The 20336-nt window shown below is 51.5% G+C and overlaps 20 non-coding genes across 20 annotated transcripts; all 20 read left to right on the forward strand.

The window, feature by feature from the left end:
- Positions 1-209: 209 nt before the first annotated feature.
- Trnaa-agc (transfer RNA alanine (anticodon AGC)) lies at positions 210-282 on the forward strand. Its single transcript has one exon. It is a non-coding gene; the product is annotated as a tRNA-Ala (tRNA).
- Positions 283-1356: 1074 nt separating this feature from the next.
- Trnaa-ugc (transfer RNA alanine (anticodon UGC)) lies at positions 1357-1429 on the forward strand. The gene has a single exon. It is a non-coding gene; the product is annotated as a tRNA-Ala (tRNA).
- Positions 1430-1852: 423 nt separating this feature from the next.
- Positions 1853-1925, forward strand: Trnaa-agc (transfer RNA alanine (anticodon AGC)). The gene has a single exon. It is a non-coding gene; the product is annotated as a tRNA-Ala (tRNA).
- Positions 1926-2988: 1063 nt separating this feature from the next.
- Trnaa-ugc (transfer RNA alanine (anticodon UGC)) lies at positions 2989-3061 on the forward strand. The gene has a single exon. It is a non-coding gene; the product is annotated as a tRNA-Ala (tRNA).
- Positions 3062-3484: 423 nt separating this feature from the next.
- Positions 3485-3557, forward strand: Trnaa-agc (transfer RNA alanine (anticodon AGC)). Its single transcript has one exon. It is a non-coding gene; the product is annotated as a tRNA-Ala (tRNA).
- Positions 3558-4631: 1074 nt separating this feature from the next.
- On the forward strand, positions 4632-4704 carry Trnaa-ugc (transfer RNA alanine (anticodon UGC)). The gene has a single exon. It is a non-coding gene; the product is annotated as a tRNA-Ala (tRNA).
- Positions 4705-5127: 423 nt separating this feature from the next.
- On the forward strand, positions 5128-5200 carry Trnaa-agc (transfer RNA alanine (anticodon AGC)). The gene has a single exon. It is a non-coding gene; the product is annotated as a tRNA-Ala (tRNA).
- Positions 5201-6263: 1063 nt separating this feature from the next.
- Trnaa-ugc (transfer RNA alanine (anticodon UGC)) lies at positions 6264-6336 on the forward strand. The gene has a single exon. It is a non-coding gene; the product is annotated as a tRNA-Ala (tRNA).
- A 423-nt stretch (positions 6337-6759) lies between these two features.
- On the forward strand, positions 6760-6832 carry Trnaa-agc (transfer RNA alanine (anticodon AGC)). Its single transcript has one exon. It is a non-coding gene; the product is annotated as a tRNA-Ala (tRNA).
- A 1786-nt stretch (positions 6833-8618) lies between these two features.
- Trnaa-ugc (transfer RNA alanine (anticodon UGC)) lies at positions 8619-8691 on the forward strand. The gene has a single exon. It is a non-coding gene; the product is annotated as a tRNA-Ala (tRNA).
- A 423-nt stretch (positions 8692-9114) lies between these two features.
- Trnaa-agc (transfer RNA alanine (anticodon AGC)) lies at positions 9115-9187 on the forward strand. Its single transcript has one exon. It is a non-coding gene; the product is annotated as a tRNA-Ala (tRNA).
- Positions 9188-10973: 1786 nt separating this feature from the next.
- On the forward strand, positions 10974-11046 carry Trnaa-ugc (transfer RNA alanine (anticodon UGC)). Its single transcript has one exon. It is a non-coding gene; the product is annotated as a tRNA-Ala (tRNA).
- A 423-nt stretch (positions 11047-11469) lies between these two features.
- On the forward strand, positions 11470-11542 carry Trnaa-agc (transfer RNA alanine (anticodon AGC)). Its single transcript has one exon. It is a non-coding gene; the product is annotated as a tRNA-Ala (tRNA).
- Positions 11543-12605: 1063 nt separating this feature from the next.
- Positions 12606-12678, forward strand: Trnaa-ugc (transfer RNA alanine (anticodon UGC)). Its single transcript has one exon. It is a non-coding gene; the product is annotated as a tRNA-Ala (tRNA).
- Positions 12679-13101: 423 nt separating this feature from the next.
- On the forward strand, positions 13102-13174 carry Trnaa-agc (transfer RNA alanine (anticodon AGC)). Its single transcript has one exon. It is a non-coding gene; the product is annotated as a tRNA-Ala (tRNA).
- A 1430-nt stretch (positions 13175-14604) lies between these two features.
- Positions 14605-14677, forward strand: Trnaa-ugc (transfer RNA alanine (anticodon UGC)). The gene has a single exon. It is a non-coding gene; the product is annotated as a tRNA-Ala (tRNA).
- Positions 14678-15100: 423 nt separating this feature from the next.
- Positions 15101-15173, forward strand: Trnaa-agc (transfer RNA alanine (anticodon AGC)). The gene has a single exon. It is a non-coding gene; the product is annotated as a tRNA-Ala (tRNA).
- Positions 15174-17315: 2142 nt separating this feature from the next.
- Trnaa-ugc (transfer RNA alanine (anticodon UGC)) lies at positions 17316-17388 on the forward strand. The gene has a single exon. It is a non-coding gene; the product is annotated as a tRNA-Ala (tRNA).
- Positions 17389-17811: 423 nt separating this feature from the next.
- On the forward strand, positions 17812-17884 carry Trnaa-agc (transfer RNA alanine (anticodon AGC)). Its single transcript has one exon. It is a non-coding gene; the product is annotated as a tRNA-Ala (tRNA).
- Positions 17885-20015: 2131 nt separating this feature from the next.
- On the forward strand, positions 20016-20088 carry Trnaa-ugc (transfer RNA alanine (anticodon UGC)). Its single transcript has one exon. It is a non-coding gene; the product is annotated as a tRNA-Ala (tRNA).
- The last annotated feature ends 248 nt before the right edge of the window (positions 20089-20336 follow it).

Raw genomic sequence — 20336 nt, forward strand, 5'->3', positions numbered from 1 at the left:
ACGTCCGTCTTACTCAGAGTGGTGGCCGAACGCTATTTTCGACGTTGTGCGTGCCACTTTAATTTTGGCCAACTACGATTCGATACAGAATGCAGAAAACCTGAAAGACACCCTCGCGGCCACATTGAGAGTAGTGTTTGTCTGCGGAATAATGAGAGTGCAAGGGTCTGTGGTATTGATATGGTTGTATGTAGCACTATTTGTCATCAGGGGGCGTAGCTCAGATGGTAGAGCGCTCGCTTAGCATGCGAGAGGTACTGGGATCGATACCCAGCGCCTCCAGAATTTTTAACACACCAACATGTCCACACTGCCATGCAAGTGGAATAATTCACAGCCAGCGAATGTGTCAAGGCAGATACGAGCGAACGATTAGCAGCCACAATTGGCAAGCGTACTGTTACGCGCAAGAAGCACCCTCCTCCCACCGCTACACTGAATTTAGAAACAGTACAAGTCCTCCCTTAAGATTCTCAAACCTATGTCGGAAAGATCTGCCTTGCGCCGAGTTCACAAAAATCCCACTGCACATTCCCATTCTTTACGTGCAGTCGGCTGCTACTGGTGTTGCTAGTTGTGACTGCTGATGACAGATGCCGTAGCAATCAATTCATGGAGTGAGTTGTATGTTTTGCGATACTCTGTCTCTGACAAGCAAGCAGAGGTGACATAGGCGCGAACACGGGAAGGTTGCAGCCCCTCGCTGCCTGCAGACACCGAGCAGCCACACTAGGTGGGCGGCCTAAGCCGTAGGCGAAATGTGCTCACTCGCTTGGGCGCGACGTCAAGCTCTAAATAAGGCTGTCACTAGCGTGAGCGTTGCGTGAGCGTCGTGTAAAGTCGGAAAAGTCGTCTGCATTGGTGAGTGCCATGTTTGGGGAGCGTTTCGTAGTTTGCGCAGTGCAATGGAGACGCGGAAACGTGTTGTGGCCCAGTCTTTTGCAGTTGGACGACAAGAGTGGTACACAGTAGTAAAGTGCGAGGCAGTGAGTTGGCATGAACAGTCGAGTGCACAATGGGGCTTCAGATGTGCTTGTTACCTGAGGCGCGGTGTGATTGCCGACAAGGAGTGAAAACGGAGCAATTTGTGACTGTCCTTTCGAGAAATGGCTCTGAGCACTATGGGTCTCAACTGCTGTGGTCATCAGTCGACAGTCCTTTCAATTTAAGACGTTAAATACAGACGGAATTTGTAGTCGTAACACCAGAACATCGAAACTACTTGGAACTCATGTGTATATGAACGTGACCGCGCCTTTGTACACTGGTCCCTTCACCCCTACAAACCAACCAACCATCAGGTCCGTGCACTTCAGAGTAGCAAAGAAAGGAAAACAGCGCAGCTCTGTTGCGCTTGGGGGCGTAGCTCAGTTGGTAGAGCGTTCGCTTTGCATGTGAAAGGTCCCGGGTTCAAGCCCCGGCGCCTCCATGTTTTGTGGACAGTGCATGGTAAGTGTTGGTCGCGGCGAGCCGAAAGACACGCAAGATGTTGCAAAGCCAGCGTCACAGACTCATATGATGTATACTGACGTAAGGAGAGCAAGACGTAAATGTGAGGACCGGCTGTTGTCGAGGTGTCATCGACTGCAAATCTGTCTTAGGTATAACGGCCTAACCTCAATGAAGTCTAGAGAGTGGACAACACGTCCGTCTTACTCAGAGTGGTGGCCGAACGCTATTTTCGACGTTGTGCGTGCCACTTTAATTTTGGCCAACTACGATTCGATACAGAATGCAGAAAACCTGAAAGACACCCTCGCGGCCACATTGAGAGTAGTGTTTGTCTGCGGAATAATGAGAGTGCAAGGGTCTGTGGTATTGATATGGTTGTATGTAGCACTATTTGTCATCAGGGGGCGTAGCTCAGATGGTAGAGCGCTCGCTTAGCATGCGAGAGGTACTGGGATCGATACCCAGCGCCTCCAGAATTTTTAACACACCAACATGTCCACACTGCCATGCAAGTGGAATAATTCACAGCCAGCGAATGTGTCAAGGCAGATACGAGCGAACGATTAGCAGCCACAATTGGCAAGCGTACTGTTACGCGCAAGAAGCACCCTCCTCCCACCGCTACACTGAATTTAGAAACAGTACAAGTCCTCCCTTAAGATTCTCAAACCTATGTCGGAAAGATCTGCCTTGCGCCGAGTTCACAAAAATCCCACTGCACATTCCCATTCTTTACGTGCAGTCGGCTGCTACTGGTGTTGCTAGTTGTGACTGCTGATGACAGATGCCGTAGCAATCAATTCATGGAGTGAGTTGTATGTTTTGCGATACTCTGTCTCTGACAAGCAAGCAGAGGTGACATAGGCGCGAACACGGGAAGGTTGCAGCCCCTCGCTGCCTGCAGACACCGAGCAGCCACACTAGGTGGGCGGCCTAAGCCGTAGGCGAAATGTGCTCACTCGCTTGGGCGCGACGTCAAGCTCTAAATAAGGCTGTCACTAGCGTGAGCGTCGTGTAAAGTCGGAAAAGTCGTCTGCATTGGTGAGTGCCATGTTTGGGGAACGTTTCGTAGTTTGCGCAGTGCAATGGAGACGCGGAAACGTGTTGTGGCCCAGTCTTTTGCAGTTGGACGACAAGAGTGGTACACAGTAGTAAAGTGCGAGGCAGTGAGTTGGCATGAACAGTCGAGTGCACAATGGGGCTTCAGATGTGCTTGTTACCTGAGGCGCGGTGTGATTGCCGACAAGGAGTGAAAACGGAGCAATTTGTGACTGTCCTTTCGAGAAATGGCTCTGAGCACTATGGGTCTCAACTGCTGTGGTCATCAGTCGACAGTCCTTTCAATTTAAGACGTTAAATACAGACGGAATTTGTAGTCGTAACACCAGAACATCGAAACTACTTGGAACTCATGTGTATATGAACGTGACCGCGCCTTTGTACACTGGTCCCTTCACCCCTACAAACCAACCAACCATCAGGTCCGTGCACTTCAGAGTAGCAAAGAAAGGAAAACAGCGCAGCTCTGTTGCGCTTGGGGGCGTAGCTCAGTTGGTAGAGCGTTCGCTTTGCATGTGAAAGGTCCCGGGTTCAAGCCCCGGCGCCTCCATGTTTTGTGGACAGTGCATGGTAAGTGTTGGTCGCGGCGAGCCTAAAGACACGCAAGATGTTGCAAAGCCAGCGTCACAGACTCATATGATGTATACTGACGTAAGGAGAGCAAGACGTAAATGTGAGGACCGGCTGTTGTCGAGGTGTCATCGACTGCAAATCTGTCTTAGGTATAACGGCCTAACCTCAATGAAGTCTAGAGAGTGGACAACACGTCCGTCTTACTCAGAGTGGTGGCCGAACGCTATTTTCGACGTTGTGCGTGCCACTTTAATTTTGGCCAACTACGATTCGATACAGAATGCAGAAAACCTGAAAGACACCCTCGCGGCCACATTGAGAGTAGTGTTTGTCTGCGGAATAATGAGAGTGCAAGGGTCTGTGGTATTGATATGGTTGTATGTAGCACTATTTGTCATCAGGGGGCGTAGCTCAGATGGTAGAGCGCTCGCTTAGCATGCGAGAGGTACTGGGATCGATACCCAGCGCCTCCAGAATTTTTAACACACCAACATGTCCACACTGCCATGCAAGTGGAATAATTCACAGCCAGCGAATGTGTCAAGGCAGATACGAGCGAACGATTAGCAGCCACAATTGGCAAGCGTACTGTTACGCGCAAGAAGCACCCTCCTCCCACCGCTACACTGAATTTAGAAACAGTACAAGTCCTCCCTTAAGATTCTCAAACCTATGTCGGAAAGATCTGCCTTGCGCCGAGTTCACAAAAATCCCACTGCACATTCCCATTCTTTACGTGCAGTCGGCTGCTACTGGTGTTGCTAGTTGTGACTGCTGATGACAGATGCCGTAGCAATCAATTCATGGAGTGAGTTGTATGTTTTGCGATACTCTGTCTCTGACAAGCAAGCAGAGGTGACATAGGCGCGAACACGGGAAGGTTGCAGCCCCTCGCTGCCTGCAGACACCGAGCAGCCACACTAGGTGGGCGGCCTAAGCCGTAGGCGAAATGTGCTCACTCGCTTGGGCGCGACGTCAAGCTCTAAATAAGGCTGTCACTAGCGTGAGCGTTGCGTGAGCGTCGTGTAAAGTCGGAAAAGTCGTCTGCATTGGTGAGTGCCATGTTTGGGGAGCGTTTCGTAGTTTGCGCAGTGCAATGGAGACGCGGAAACGTGTTGTGGCCCAGTCTTTTGCAGTTGGACGACAAGAGTGGTACACAGTAGTAAAGTGCGAGGCAGTGAGTTGGCATGAACAGTCGAGTGCACAATGGGGCTTCAGATGTGCTTGTTACCTGAGGCGCGGTGTGATTGCCGACAAGGAGTGAAAACGGAGCAATTTGTGACTGTCCTTTCGAGAAATGGCTCTGAGCACTATGGGTCTCAACTGCTGTGGTCATCAGTCGACAGTCCTTTCAATTTAAGACGTTAAATACAGACGGAATTTGTAGTCGTAACACCAGAACATCGAAACTACTTGGAACTCATGTGTATATGAACGTGACCGCGCCTTTGTACACTGGTCCCTTCACCCCTACAAACCAACCAACCATCAGGTCCGTGCACTTCAGAGTAGCAAAGAAAGGAAAACAGCGCAGCTCTGTTGCGCTTGGGGGCGTAGCTCAGTTGGTAGAGCGTTCGCTTTGCATGTGAAAGGTCCCGGGTTCAAGCCCCGGCGCCTCCATGTTTTGTGGACAGTGCATGGTAAGTGTTGGTCGCGGCGAGCCTAAAGACACGCAAGATGTTGCAAAGCCAGCGTCACAGACTCATATGATGTATACTGACGTAAGGAGAGCAAGACGTAAATGTGAGGACCGGCTGTTGTCGAGGTGTCATCGACTGCAAATCTGTCTTAGGTATAACGGCCTAACCTCAATGAAGTCTAGAGAGTGGACAACACGTCCGTCTTACTCAGAGTGGTGGCCGAACGCTATTTTCGACGTTGTGCGTGCCACTTTAATTTTGGCCAACTACGATTCGATACAGAATGCAGAAAACCTGAAAGACACCCTCGCGGCCACATTGAGAGTAGTGTTTGTCTGCGGAATAATGAGAGTGCAAGGGTCTGTGGTATTGATATGGTTGTATGTAGCACTATTTGTCATCAGGGGGCGTAGCTCAGATGGTAGAGCGCTCGCTTAGCATGCGAGAGGTACTGGGATCGATACCCAGCGCCTCCAGAATTTTTAACACACCAACATGTCCACACTGCCATGCAAGTGGAATAATTCACAGCCAGCGAATGTGTCAAGGCAGATACGAGCGAACGATTAGCAGCCACAATTGGCAAGCGTACTGTTACGCGCAAGAAGCACCCTCCTCCCACCGCTACACTGAATTTAGAAACAGTACAAGTCCTCCCTTAAGATTCTCAAACCTATGTCGGAAAGATCTGCCTTGCGCCGAGTTCACAAAAATCTGACTGCACATTCCCATTCTTTACGTGCAGTCGGCTGCTACTGGTGTTGCTAGTTGTGACTGCTGATGACAGATGCCGTAGCAATCAATTCATGGAGTGAGTTGTATGTTTTGCGATACTCTGTCTCTGACAAGCAAGCAGAGGTGACATAGGCGCGAACACGGGAAGGTTGCAGCCCCTCGCTGCCTGCAGACACCGAGCAGCCACACTAGGTGGGCGGCCTAAGCCGTAGGCGAAATGTGCTCACTCGCTTGGGCGCGACGTCAAGCTCTAAATAAGGCTGTCACTAGCGTGAGCGTCGTGTAAAGTCGGAAAAGTCGTCTGCATTGGTGAGTGCCATGTTTGGGGAGCGTTTCGTAGTTTGCGCAGTGCAATGGAGACGCGGAAACGTGTTGTGGCCCAGTCTTTTGCAGTTGGACGACAAGAGTGGTACACAGTAGTAAAGTGCGAGGCAGTGAGTTGGCATGAACAGTCGAGTGCACAATGGGGCTTCAGATGTGCTTGTTACCTGAGGCGCGGTGTGATTGCCGACAAGGAGTGAAAACGGAGCAATTTGTGACTGTCCTTTCGAGAAATGGCTCTGAGCACTATGGGTCTCAACTGCTGTGGTCATCAGTCGACAGTCCTTTCAATTTAAGACGTTAAATACAGACGGAATTTGTAGTCGTAACACCAGAACATCGAAACTACTTGGAACTCATGTGTATATGAACGTGACCGCGCCTTTGTACACTGGTCCCTTCACCCCTACAAACCAACCAACCATCAGGTCCGTGCACTTCAGAGTAGCAAAGAAAGGAAAACAGCGCAGCTCTGTTGCGCTTGGGGGCGTAGCTCAGTTGGTAGAGCGTTCGCTTTGCATGTGAAAGGTCCCGGGTTCAAGCCCCGGCGCCTCCATGTTTTGTGGACAGTGCATGGTAAGTGTTGGTCGCGGCGAGCCTAAAGACACGCAAGATGTTGCAAAGCCAGCGTCACAGACTCATATGATGTATACTGACGTAAGGAGAGCAAGACGTAAATGTGAGGACCGGCTGTTGTCGAGGTGTCATCGACTGCAAATCTGTCTTAGGTATAACGGCCTAACCTCAATGAAGTCTAGAGAGTGGACAACACGTCCGTCTTACTCAGAGTGGTGGCCGAACGCTATTTTCGACGTTGTGCGTGCCACTTTAATTTTGGCCAACTACGATTCGATACAGAATGCAGAAAACCTGAAAGACACCCTCGCGGCCACATTGAGAGTAGTGTTTGTCTGCGGAATAATGAGAGTGCAAGGGTCTGTGGTATTGATATGGTTGTATGTAGCACTATTTGTCATCAGGGGGCGTAGCTCAGATGGTAGAGCGCTCGCTTAGCATGCGAGAGGTACTGGGATCGATACCCAGCGCCTCCAGAATTTTTAACACACCAACATGTCCACACTGCCATGCAAGTGGAATAATTCACAGCCAGCGAATGTGTCAAGGCAGATACGAGCGAACGATTAGCAGCCACAATTGGCAAGCGTACTGTTACGCGCAAGAAGCACCCTCCTCCCACCGCTACACTGAATTTAGAAACAGTACAAGTCCTCCCTTAAGATTCTCAAACCTATGTCGGAAAGATCTGCCTTGCGCCGAGTTCACAAAAATCCCACTGCACATTCCCATTCTTTACGTGCAGTCGGCTGCTACTGGTGTTGCTAGTTGTGACTGCTGATGACAGATGCCGTAGCAATCAATTCATGGAGTGAGTTGTATGTTTTGCGATACTCTGTCTCTGACAAGCAAGCAGAGGTGACATAGGCGCGAACACGGGAAGGTTGCAGCCCCTCGCTGCCTGCAGACACCGAGCAGCCACACTAGGTGGGCGGCCTAAGCCGTAGGCGAAATGTGCTCACTCGCTTGGGCGCGACGTCAAGCTCTAAATAAGGCTGTCACTAGCGTGAGCGTTGCGTGAGCGTCGTGTAAAGTCGGAAAAGTCGTCTGCATTGGTGAGTGCCATGTTTGGGGAGCGTTTCGTAGTTTGCGCAGTGCAATGGAGACGCGGAAACGTGTTGTGGCCCAGTCTTTTGCAGTTGGACGACAAGAGTGGTACACAGTAGTAAAGTGCGAGGCAGTGAGTTGGCATGAACAGTCGAGTGCACAATGGGGCTTCAGATGTGCGAACACGGGAAGGTTGCAGCCCCTCGCTGCCTGCAGACACCGAGCAGCCACACTAGGTGGGCGGCCTAAGCCGTAGGCGAAATGTGCTCACTCGCTTGGGCGCGACGTCAAGCTCTAAATAAGGCTGTCACTAGCGTGAGCGTTGCGTGAGCGTCGTGTAAAGTCGGAAAAGTCGTCTGCATTGGTGAGTGCCATGTTTGGGGAGCGTTTCGTAGTTTGCGCAGTGCAATGGAGACGCGGAAACGTGTTGTGGCCCAGTCTTTTGCAGTTGGACGACAAGAGTGGTACACAGTAGTAAAGTGCGAGGCAGTGAGTTGGCATGAACTGTCGAGTGCACAATGGGGCTTCAGATGTGCGAACACGGGAAGGTTGCAGCCCCTCGCTGCCTGCAGACACCGAGCAGCCACACTAGGTGGGCGGCCTAAGCCGTAGGCGAAATGTGCTCACTCGCTTGGGCGCGACGTCAAGCTCTAAATAAGGCTGTCACTAGCGTGAGCGTTGCGTGAGCGTCGTGTAAAGTCGGAAAAGTCGTCTGCATTGGTGAGTGCCATGTTTGGGGAGCGTTTCGTAGTTTGCGCAGTGCAATGGAGACGCGGAAACGTGTTGTGGCCCAGTCTTTTGCAGTTGGACGACAAGAGTGGTACACAGTAGTAAAGTGCGAGGCAGTGAGTTGGCATGAACAGTCGAGTGCACAATGGGGCTTCAGATGTGCTTGTTACCTGAGGCGCGGTGTGATTGCCGACAAGGAGTGAAAACGGAGCAATTTGTGACTGTCCTTTCGAGAAATGGCTCTGAGCACTATGGGTCTCAACTGCTGTGGTCATCAGTCGACAGTCCTTTCAATTTGAGACGTTAAATACAGACGGAATTTGTAGTCGTAACACCAGAACATCGAAACTACTTGGAACTCATGTGTATATGAACGTGACCACGCCTTTGTACACTGGTCCCTTCACCCCTACAAACCAACCAACCATCAGGTCCGTGCACTTCAGAGTAGCAAAGAAAGGAAAACAGCGCAGCTCTGTTGCGCTTGGGGGCGTAGCTCAGTTGGTAGAGCGTTCGCTTTGCATGTGAAAGGTCCCGGGTTCAAGCCCCGGCGCCTCCATGTTTTGTGGACAGTGCATGGTAAGTGTTGGTCGCGGCGAGCCTAAAGACACGCAAGATGTTGCAAAGCCTGCGTCACAGACTCATATGATGTATACTGACGTAAGGAGCGCTAGACGTAAATGTGAGGACCGGCTGTTGTCGAGGTGTCATCGACTGCAAATCTGTCTTAGGTATAACGGCCTAACCTCAATGAAGTCTAGAGAGTGGACAACACGTCCGTCTTACTCAGAGTGGTGGCCGAACGCTATTTTCGACGTTGTGCGTGCCACTTTAATTTTGGCCAACTACGATTCGATACAGAATGCAGAAAACCTGAAAGACACCCTCGCGGCCACATTGAGAGTAGTGTTTGTCTGCGGAATAATGAGAGTGCAAGGGTCTGTGGTATTGATATGGTTGTATGTAGCACTATTTGTCATCAGGGGGCGTAGCTCAGATGGTAGAGCGCTCGCTTAGCATGCGAGAGGTACTGGGATCGATACCCAGCGCCTCCAGAATTTTTAACACACCAACATGTCCACACTGCCATGCAAGTGGAATAATTCACAGCCAGCGAATGTGTCAAGGCAGATACGAGCGAACGATTAGCAGCCACAATTGGCAAGCGTACTGTTACGCGCAAGAAGCACCCTCCTCCCACCGCTACACTGAATTTAGAAACAGTACAAGTCCTCCCTTAAGATTCTCAAACCTATGTCGGAAAGATCTGCCTTGCGCCGAGTTCACAAAAATCCCACTGCACATTCCCATTCTTTACGTGCAGTCGGCTGCTACTGGTGTTGCTAGTTGTGACTGCTGATGACAGATGCCGTAGCAATCAATTCATGGAGTGAGTTGTATGTTTTGCGATACTCTGTCTCTGACAAGCAAGCAGAGGTGACATAGGCGCGAACACGGGAAGGTTGCAGCCCCTCGCTGCCTGCAGACACCGAGCAGCCACACTAGGTGGGCGGCCTAAGCCGTAGGCGAAATGTGCTCACTCGCTTGGGCGCGACGTCAAGCTCTAAATAAGGCTGTCACTAGCGTGAGCGTTGTGTGAGCGTCGTGTAAAGTCGGAAAAGTCGTCTGCATTGGTGAGTGCCATGTTTGGGGAGCGTTTCGTAGTTTGCGCAGTGCAATGGAGACGCGGAAACGTGTTGTGGCCCAGTCTTTTGCAGTTGGACGACAAGAGTGGTACACAGTAGTAAAGTGCGAGGCAGTGAGTTGGCATGAACAGTCGAGTGCACAATGGGGCTTCAGATGTGCGAACACGGGAAGGTTGCAGCCCCTCGCTGCCTGCAGACACCGAGCAGCCACACTAGGTGGGCGGCCTAAGCCGTAGGCGAAATGTGCTCACTCGCTTGGGCGCGACGTCAAGCTCTAAATAAGGCTGTCACTAGCGTGAGCGTTGCGTGAGCGTCGTGTAAAGTCGGAAAAGTCGTCTGCATTGGTGAGTGCCATGTTTGGGGAGCGTTTCGTAGTTTGCGCAGTGCAATGGAGACGCGGAAACGTGTTGTGGCCCAGTCTTTTGCAGTTGGACGACAAGAGTGGTACACAGTAGTAAAGTGCGAGGCAGTGAGTTGGCATGAACTGTCGAGTGCACAATGGGGCTTCAGATGTGCGAACACGGGAAGGTTGCAGCCCCTCGCTGCCTGCAGACACCGAGCAGCCACACTAGGTGGGCGGCCTAAGCCGTAGGCGAAATGTGCTCACTCGCTTGGGCGCGACGTCAAGCTCTAAATAAGGCTGTCACTAGCGTGAGCGTTGCGTGAGCGTCGTGTAAAGTCGGAAAAGTCGTCTGCATTGGTGAGTGCCATGTTTGGGGAGCGTTTCGTAGTTTGCGCAGTGCAATGGAGACGCGGAAACGTGTTGTGGCCCAGTCTTTTGCAGTTGGACGACAAGAGTGGTACACAGTAGTAAAGTGCGAGGCAGTGAGTTGGCATGAACAGTCGAGTGCACAATGGGGCTTCAGATGTGCTTGTTACCTGAGGCGCGGTGTGATTGCCGACAAGGAGTGAAAACGGAGCAATTTGTGACTGTCCTTTCGAGAAATGGCTCTGAGCACTATGGGTCTCAACTGCTGTGGTCATCAGTCGACAGTCCTTTCAATTTAAGACGTTAAATACAGACGGAATTTGTAGTCGTAACACCAGAACATCGAAAGTACTTGGAACTCATGTGTATATGAACGTGACCACGCCTTTGTACACTGGTCCCTTCACCCCTACAAACCAACCAACCATCAGGTCCGTGCACTTCAGAGTAGCAAAGAAAGGAAAACAGCGCAGCTCTGTTGCGCTTGGGGGCGTAGCTCAGTTGGTAGAGCGTTCGCTTTGCATGTGAAAGGTCCCGGGTTCAAGCCCCGGCGCCTCCATGTTTTGTGGACAGTGCATGGTAAGTGTTGGTCGCGGCGAGCCTAAAGACACGCAAGATGTTGCAAAGCCAGCGTCACAGACTCATATGATGTATACTGACGTAAGGAGCGCTAGACGTAAATGTGAGGACCGGCTGTTGTCGAGGTGTCATCGACTGCAAATCTGTCTTAGGTATAACGGCCTAACCTCAATGAAGTCTAGAGAGTGGACAACACGTCCGTCTTACTCAGAGTGGTGGCCGAACGCTATTTTCGACGTTGTGCGTGCCACTTTAATTTTGGCCAACTACGATTCGATACAGAATGCAGAAAACCTGAAAGACACCCTCGCGGCCACATTGAGAGTAGTGTTTGTCTGCGGAATAATGAGAGTGCAAGGGTCTGTGGTATTGATATGGTTGTATGTAGCACTATTTGTCATCAGGGGGCGTAGCTCAGATGGTAGAGCGCTCGCTTAGCATGCGAGAGGTACTGGGATCGATACCCAGCGCCTCCAGAATTTTTAACACACCAACATGTCCACACTGCCATGCAAGTGGAATAATTCACAGCCAGCGAATGTGTCAAGGCAGATACGAGCGAACGATTAGCAGCCACAATTGGCAAGCGTACTGTTACGCGCAAGAAGCACCCTCCTCCCACCGCTACACTGAATTTAGAAACAGTACAAGTCCTCCCTTAAGATTCTCAAACCTATGTCGGAAAGATCTGCCTTGCGCCGAGTTCACAAAAATCCCACTGCACATTCCCATTCTTTACGTGCAGTCGGCTGCTACTGGTGTTGCTAGTTGTGACTGCTGATGACAGATGCCGTAGCAATCAATTCATGGAGTGAGTTGTATGTTTTGCGATACTCTGTCTCTGACAAGCAAGCAGAGGTGACATAGGCGCGAACACGGGAAGGTTGCAGCCCCTCGCTGCCTGCAGACACCGAGCAGCCACACTAGGTGGGCGGCCTAAGCCGTAGGCGAAATGTGCTCACTCGCTTGGGCGCGACGTCAAGCTCTAAATAAGGCTGTCACTAGCGTGAGCGTCGTGTAAAGTCGGAAAAGTCGTCTGCATTGGTGAGTGCCATGTTTGGGGAGCGTTTCGTAGTTTGCGCAGTGCAATGGAGACGCGGAAACGTGTTGTGGCCCAGTCTTTTGCAGTTGGACGACAAGAGTGGTACACAGTAGTAAAGTGCGAGGCAGTGAGTTGGCATGAACAGTCGAGTGCACAATGGGGCTTCAGATGTGCTTGTTACCTGAGGCGCGGTGTGATTGCCGACAAGGAGTGAAAACGGAGCAATTTGTGACTGTCCTTTCGAGAAATGGCTCTGAGCACTATGGGTCTCAACTGCTGTGGTCATCAGTCGACAGTCCTTTCAATTTAAGACGTTAAATACAGACGGAATTTGTAGTCGTAACACCAGAACATCGAAACTACTTGGAACTCATGTGTATATGAACGTGACCGCGCCTTTGTACACTGGTCCCTTCACCCCTACAAACCAACCAACCATCAGGTCCGTGCACTTCAGAGTAGCAAAGAAAGGAAAACAGCGCAGCTCTGTTGCGCTTGGGGGCGTAGCTCAGTTGGTAGAGCGTTCGCTTTGCATGTGAAAGGTCCCGGGTTCAAGCCCCGGCGCCTCCATGTTTTGTGGACAGTGCATGGTAAGTGTTGGTCGCGGCGAGCCTAAAGACACGCAAGATGTTGCAAAGCCAGCGTCACAGACTCATATGATGTATACTGACGTAAGGAGAGCAAGACGTAAATGTGAGGACCGGCTGTTGTCGAGGTGTCATCGACTGCAAATCTGTCTTAGGTATAACGGCCTAACCTCAATGAAGTCTAGAGAGTGGACAACACGTCCGTCTTACTCAGAGTGGTGGCCGAACGCTATTTTCGACGTTGTGCGTGCCACTTTAATTTTGGCCAACTACGATTCGATACAGAATGCAGAAAACCTGAAAGACACCCTCGCGGCCACATTGAGAGTAGTGTTTGTCTGCGGAATAATGAGAGTGCAAGGGTCTGTGGTATTGATATGGTTGTATGTAGCACTATTTGTCATCAGGGGGCGTAGCTCAGATGGTAGAGCGCTCGCTTAGCATGCGAGAGGTACTGGGATCGATACCCAGCGCCTCCAGAATTTTTAACACACCAACATGTCCACACTGCCATGCAAGTGGAATAATTCACAGCCAGCGAATGTGTCAAGGCAGATACGAGCGAACGATTAGCAGCCACAATTGGCAAGCGTACTGTTACGCGCAAGAAGCACCCTCCTCCCACCGCTACACTGAATTTAGAAACAGTACAAGTCCTCCCTTAAGATTCTCAAACCTATGTCGGAAAGATCTGCCTTGCGCCGAGTTCACAAAAATCCCACTGCACATTCCCATTCTTTACGTGCAGTCGGCTGCTACTGGTGTTGCTAGTTGTGACTGCTGATGACAGATGCCGTAGCAATCAATTCATGGAGTGAGTTGTATGTTTTGCGATACTCTGTCTCTGACAAGCAAGCAGAGGTGACATAGGCGCGAACACGGGAAGGTTGCAGCCCCTCGCTGCCTGCAGACACCGAGCAGCCACACTAGGTGGGCGGCCTAAGCCGTAGGCGAAATGTGCTCACTCGCTTGGGCGCGACGTCAAGCTCTAAATAAGGCTGTCACTAGCGTGAGCGTTGCGTGAGCGTCGTGTAAAGTCGGAAAAGTCGTCTGCATTGGTGAGTGCCATGTTTGGGGAGCGTTTCGTAGTTTGCGCAGTGCAATGGAGACGCGGAAACGTGTTGTGGCCCAGTCTTTTGCAGTTGGACGACAAGAGTGGTACACAGTAGTAAAGTGCGAGGCAGTGAGTTGGCATGAACTGTCGAGTGCACAATGGGGCTTCAGATGTGCGAACACGGGAAGGTTGCAGCCCCTCGCTGCCTGCAGACACCGAGCAGCCACACTAGGTGGGCGGCCTAAGCCGTAGGCGAAATGTGCTCACTCGCTTGGGCGCGACGTCAAGCTCTAAATAAGGCTGTCACTAGCGTGAGCGTTGCGTGAGCGTCGTGTAAAGTCGGAAAAGTCGTCTGCATTGGTGAGTGCCATGTTTGGGGAGCGTTTCGTAGTTTGCGCAGTGCAATGGAGACGCGGAAACGTGTTGTGGCCCAGTCTTTTGCAGTTGGACGACAAGAGTGGTACACAGTAGTAAAGTGCGAGGCAGTGAGTTGGCATGAACAGTCGAGTGCACAATGGGGCTTCAGATGTGCTTGTTACCTGAGGCGCGGTGTGATTGCCGACAAGGAGTGAAAACGGAGCAATTTGTGACTGTCCTTTCGAGAAATGGCTCTGAGCACTATGGGTCTCAACTGCTGTGGTCATCAGTCGACAGTCCTTTCAATTTAAGACGTTAAATACAGACGGAATTTGTAGTCGTAACACCAGAACATCGAAACTACTTGGAACTCATGTGTATATGAACGTGACCACGCCTTTGTACACTGGTCCCTTCACCCCTACAAACCAACCAACCATCAGGTCCGTGCACTTCAGAGTAGCAAAGAAAGGAAAACAGCGCAGCTCTGTTGCGCTTGGGGGCGTAGCTCAGTTGGTAGAGCGTTCGCTTTGCATGTGAAAGGTCCCGGGTTCAAGCCCCGGCGCCTCCATGTTTTGTGGACAGTGCATGGTAAGTGTTGGTCGCGGCGAGCCTAAAGACACGCAAGATGTTGCAAAGCCAGCGTCACAGACTCATATGATGTATACTGACGTAAGGAGCGCTAGACGTAAATGTGAGGACCGGCTGTTGTCGAGGTGTCATCGACTGCAAATCTGTCTTAGGTATAACGGCCTAACCTCAATGAAGTCTAGAGAGTGGACAACACGTCCGTCTTACTCAGAGTGGTGGCCGAACGCTATTTTCGACGTTGTGCGTGCCACTTTAATTTTGGCCAACTACGATTCGATACAGAATGCCGAAAACCTGAAAGACACCCTCGCGGCCACATTGAGAGTAGTGTTTGTCTGCGGAATAATGAGAGTGCAAGGGTCTGTGGTATTGATATGGTTGTATGTAGCACTATTTGTCATCAGGGGGCGTAGCTCAGATGGTAGAGCGCTCGCTTAGCATGCGAGAGGTACTGGGATCGATACCCAGCGCCTCCAGAATTTTTAACACACCAACATGTCCACACTGCCATGCAAGTGGAATAATTCACAGCCAGCGAATGTGTCAAGGCAGATACGAGCGAACGATTAGCAGCCACAATTGGCAAGCGTACTGTTACGCGCAAGAAGCACCCTCCTCCCACCGCTACACTGAATTTAGAAACAGTACAAGTCCTCCCTTAAGATTCTCAAACCTATGTCGGAAAGATCTGCCTTGCGCCGAGTTCACAAAAATCCCACTGCACATTCCCATTCTTTACGTGCAGTCGGCTGCTACTGGTGTTGCTAGTTGTGACTGCTGATGACAGATGCCGTAGCAATCAATTCATGGAGTGAGTTGTATGTTTTGCGATACTCTGTCTCTGACAAGCAAGCAGAGGTGACATAGGCGCGAACACGGGAAGGTTGCAGCCCCTCGCTGCCTGCAGACACCGAGCAGCCACACTAGTTGGGCGGCCTAAGCCGTAGGCGAAATGTGCTCACTCGCTTGGGCGCGACGTCAAGCTCTAAATAAGGCTGTCACTAGCGTGAGCGTTGCGTGAGCGTCGTGTAAAGTCGGAAAAGTCGTCTGCATTGGTGAGTGCCATGTTTGGGGAGCGTTTCGTAGTTTGCGCAGTGCAATGGAGACGCGGAAACGTGTTGTGGCCCAGTCTTTTGCAGTTGGACGACAAGAGTGGTACACAGTAGTAAAGTGCGAGGCAGTGAGTTCGCATGAACAGTTGAGTGCACAATGGGGCTTCAGATGTGCGAACACGGGAAGGTTGCAGCCCCTCGCTGCCTGCAGACACCGAGCAGCCACACTAGGTGGGCGGCCTAAGCCGTAGGCGATATGTGCTCACTCGCTTGGGCGCGACGTCAAGCTCTAAATAAGGCTGTCACTAGCGTGAGCGTTGCGTGAGCGTCGTGTAAAGTCGGAAAAGTCGTCTGCATTGGTGAGTGCCATGTTTGGGGAGCGTTTCGTAGTTTGCGCAGTGCAATGGAGACGCGGAAACGTGTTGTGGCCCAGTCTTTTGCAGTTGGACGACAAGAGTGGTACACAGTAGTAAAGTGCGAGGCAGTGAGTTGGCATGAACTGTCGAGTGCACAATGGGGCTTCAGATGTGCGAACACGGGAAGGTTGCAGCCCCTCGCTGCCTGCAGACACCGAGCAGCCACACTAGGTGGGCGGCCTAAGCCGTAGGCGAAATGTGCTCACTCGCTTGGGCGCGACGTCAAGCTCTAAATAAGGCTGTCACTAGCGTGAGCGTTGCGTGAGCGTCGTGTAAAGTCGGAAAAGTCGTCTGCATTGGTGAGTGCCATGTTTGGGGAGCGTTTCGTAGTTTGCGCAGTGCAATGGAGACGCGGAAACGTGTTGTGGCCCAGTCTTTTGCAGTTGGACGACAAGAGTGGTACACAGTAGTAAAGTGCGAGGCAGTGAGTTGGCATGAACTGTCGAGTGCACAATGGGGCTTCAGATGTGCGAACACGGGAAGGTTGCAGCCCCTCGCTGCCTGCAGACACCGAGCAGCCACACTAGGTGGGCGGCCTAAGCCGTAGGCGAAATGTGCTCACTCGCTTGGGCGCGACGTCAAGCTCTAAATAAGGCTGTCACTAGCGTGAGCGTTGCGTGAGCGTCGTGTAAAGTCGGAAAAGTCGTCTGCATTGGTGAGTGCCATGTTTGGGGAGCGTTTCGTAGTTTGCGCAGTGCAATGGAGACGCGGAAACGTGTTGTGGCCCAGTCTTTTGCAGTTGGACGACAAGAGTGGTACACAGTAGTAAAGTGCGAGGCAGTGAGTTGGCATGAACAGTCGAGTGCACAATGGGGCTTCAGATGTGCTTGTTACCTGAGGCGCGGTGTGATTGCCGACAAGGAGTGAAAACGGAGCAATTTGTGACTGTCCTTTCGAGAAATGGCTCTGAGCACTATGGGTCTCAACTGCTGTGGTCATCAGTCGACAGTCCTTTCAATTTAAGACGTTAAATACAGACGGAATTTGTAGTCGTAACACCAGAACATCGAAACTACTTGGAACTCATGTGTATATGAACGTGACCACGCCTTTGTACACTGGTCCCTTCACCCCTACAAACCAACCAACCATCAGGTCCGTGCACTTCAGAGTAGCAAAGAAAGGAAAACAGCGCAGCTCTGTTGCGCTTGGGGGCGTAGCTCAGTTGGTAGAGCGTTCGCTTTGCATGTGAAAGGTCCCGGGTTCAAGCCCCGGCGCCTCCATGTTTTGTGGACAGTGCATGGTAAGTGTTGGTCGCGGCGAGCCTAAAGACACGCAAGATGTTGCAAAGCCAGCGTCACAGACTCATATGATGTATACTGACGTAAGGAGCGCTAGACGTAAATGTGAGGACCGGCTGTTGTCGAGGTGTCATCGACTGCAAATCTGTCTTAGGTATAACGGCCTAACCTCAATGAAGTCTAGAGAGTGGACAACACGTCCGTCTTACTCAGAGTGGTGGCCGAACGCTATTTTCGACGTTGTGCGTGCCACTTTAATTTTGGCCAACTACGATTCGATACAGAATGCAGAAAACCTGAAAGACACCCTCGCGGCCACATTGAGAGTAGTGTTTGTCTGCGGAATAATGAGAGTGCAAGGGTCTGTGGTATTGATATGGTTGTATGTAGCACTATTTGTCATCAGGGGGCGTAGCTCAGATGGTAGAGCGCTCGCTTAGCATGCGAGAGGTACTGGGATCGATACCCAGCGCCTCCAGAATTTTTAACACACCAACATGTCCACACTGCCATGCAAGTGGAATAATTCACAGCCAGCGAATGTGTCAAGGCAGATACGAGCGAACGATTAGCAGCCACAATTGGCAAGCGTACTGTTACGCGCAAGAAGCACCCTCCTCCCACCGCTACACTGAATTTAGAAACAGTACAAGTCCTCCCTTAAGATTCTCAAACCTATGTCGGAAAGATCTGCCTTGCGCCGAGTTCACAAAAATCCCACTGCACATTCCCATTCTTTACGTGCAGTCGGCTGCTACTGGTGTTGCTAGTTGTGACTGCTGATGACAGATGCCGTAGCAATCAATTCATGGAGTGAGTTGTATGTTTTGCGATACTCTGTCTCTGACAAGCAAGCAGAGGTGACATAGGCGCGAACACGGGAAGGTTGCAGCCCCTCGCTGCCTGCAGACACCGAGCAGCCACACTAGTTGGGCGGCCTAAGCCGTAGGCGAAATGTGCTCACTCGCTTGGGCGCGACGTCAAGCTCTAAATAAGGCTGTCACTAGCGTGAGCGTCGTGTAAAGTCGGAAAAGTCGTCTGCATTGGTGAGTGCCATGTTTGGGGAGCGTTTCGTAGTTTGCGCAGTGCAATGGAGACGCGGAAACGTGTTGTGGCCCAGTCTTTTGCAGTTGGACGACAAGAGTGGTACACAGTAGTAAAGTGCGAGGCAGTGAGTTGGCATGAACAGTCGAGTGCACAATGGGGCTTCAGATGTGCGAACACGGGAAGGTTGCAGCCCCTCGCTGCCTGCAGACACCGAGCAGCCACACTAGGTGGGCGGCCTAAGCCGTAGGCGATATGTGCTCACTCGCTTGGGCGCGACGTCAAGCTCTAAATAAGGCTGTCACTAGCGTGAGCGTTGCGTGAGCGTCGTGTAAAGTCGGAAAAGTCGTCTGCATTGGTGAGTGCCATGTTTGGGGAGCGTTTCGTAGTTTGCGCAGTGCAATGGAGACGCGGAAACGTGTTGTGGCCCAGTCTTTTGCAGTTGGACGACAAGAGTGGTACACAGTAGTAAAGTGCGAGGCAGTGAGTTGGCATGAACTGTCGAGTGCACAATGGGGCTTCAGATGTGCGAACACGGGAAGGTTGCAGCCCCTCGCTGCCTGCAGACACCGAGCAGCCACACTAGGTGGGCGGCCTAAGCCGTAGGCGAAATGTGCTCACTCGCTTGGGCGCGACGTCAAGCTCTAAATAAGGCTGTCACTAGCGTGAGCGTTGCGTGAGCGTCGTGTAAAGTCGGAAAAGTCGTCTGCATTGGTGAGTGCCATGTTTGGGGAGCGTTTCGTAGTTTGCGCAGTGCAATGGAGACGCGGAAACGTGTTGTGGCCCAGTCTTTTGCAGTTGGACGACAAGAGTGGTACACAGTAGTAAAGTGCGAGGCAGTGAGTTGGCATGAACTGTCGAGTGCACAATGGGGCTTCAGATGTGCGAACACGGGAAGGTTGCAGCCCCTCGCTGCCTGCAGACACCGAGCAGCCACACTAGGTGGGCGGCCTAAGCCGTAGGCGAAATGTGCTCACTCGCTTGGGCGCGACGTCAAGCTCTAAATAAGGCTGTCACTAGCGTGAGCGTTGCGTGAGCGTCGTGTAAAGTCGGAAAAGTCGTCTGCATTGGTGAGTGCCATGTTTGGGGAGCGTTTCGTAGTTTGCGCAGTGCAATGGAGACGCGGAAACGTGTTGTGGCCCAGTCTTTTGCAGTTGGACGACAAGAGTGGTACACAGTAGTAAAGTGCGAGGCAGTGAGTTGGCATGAACAGTCGAGTGCACAATGGGGCTTCAGATGTGCTTGTTACCTGAGGCGCGGTGTGATTGCCGACAAGGAGTGAAAACGGAGCAATTTGTGACTGTCCTTTCGAGAAATGGCTCTGAGCACTATGGGTCTCAACTGCTGTGGTCATCAGTCGACAGTCCTTTCAATTTAAGACGTTAAATACAGACGGAATTTGTAGTCGTAACACCAGAACATCGAAACTACTTGGAACTCATGTGCATATGAACGTGACCGCGCCTTTGTACACTGGTCCCTTCACCCCTACAAACCAACCAACCATCAGGTCCGTGCACTTCAGAGTAGCAAAGAAAGGAAAACAGCGCAGCTCTGTTGCGCTTGGGGGCGTAGCTCAGTTGGTAGAGCGTTCGCTTTGCATGTGAAAGGTCCCGGGTTCAAGCCCCGGCGCCTCCATGTTTTGTGGACAGTGCATGGTAAGTGTTGGTCGCGGCGAGCCTAAAGACACGCAAGATGTTGCAAAGCCAGCGTCACAGACTCATATGATGTATACTGACGTAAGGAGCGCTAGACGTAAATGTGAGGACCGGCTGTTGTCGAGGTGTCATCGACTGCAAATCTGTCTTAGGTATAACGGCCTAACCTCAATGAAGTCTAGAGAGTGGACAACACGTCCGTCTTACTCAGAGTGGTGGCCGAACGCT

The sequence above is a fragment of the Schistocerca cancellata genome, unplaced genomic scaffold (genome assembly GCF_023864275.1).
Source record: "Schistocerca cancellata isolate TAMUIC-IGC-003103 unplaced genomic scaffold, iqSchCanc2.1 HiC_scaffold_872, whole genome shotgun sequence".
Taxonomy (NCBI): domain Eukaryota; kingdom Metazoa; phylum Arthropoda; class Insecta; order Orthoptera; family Acrididae; genus Schistocerca; species Schistocerca cancellata.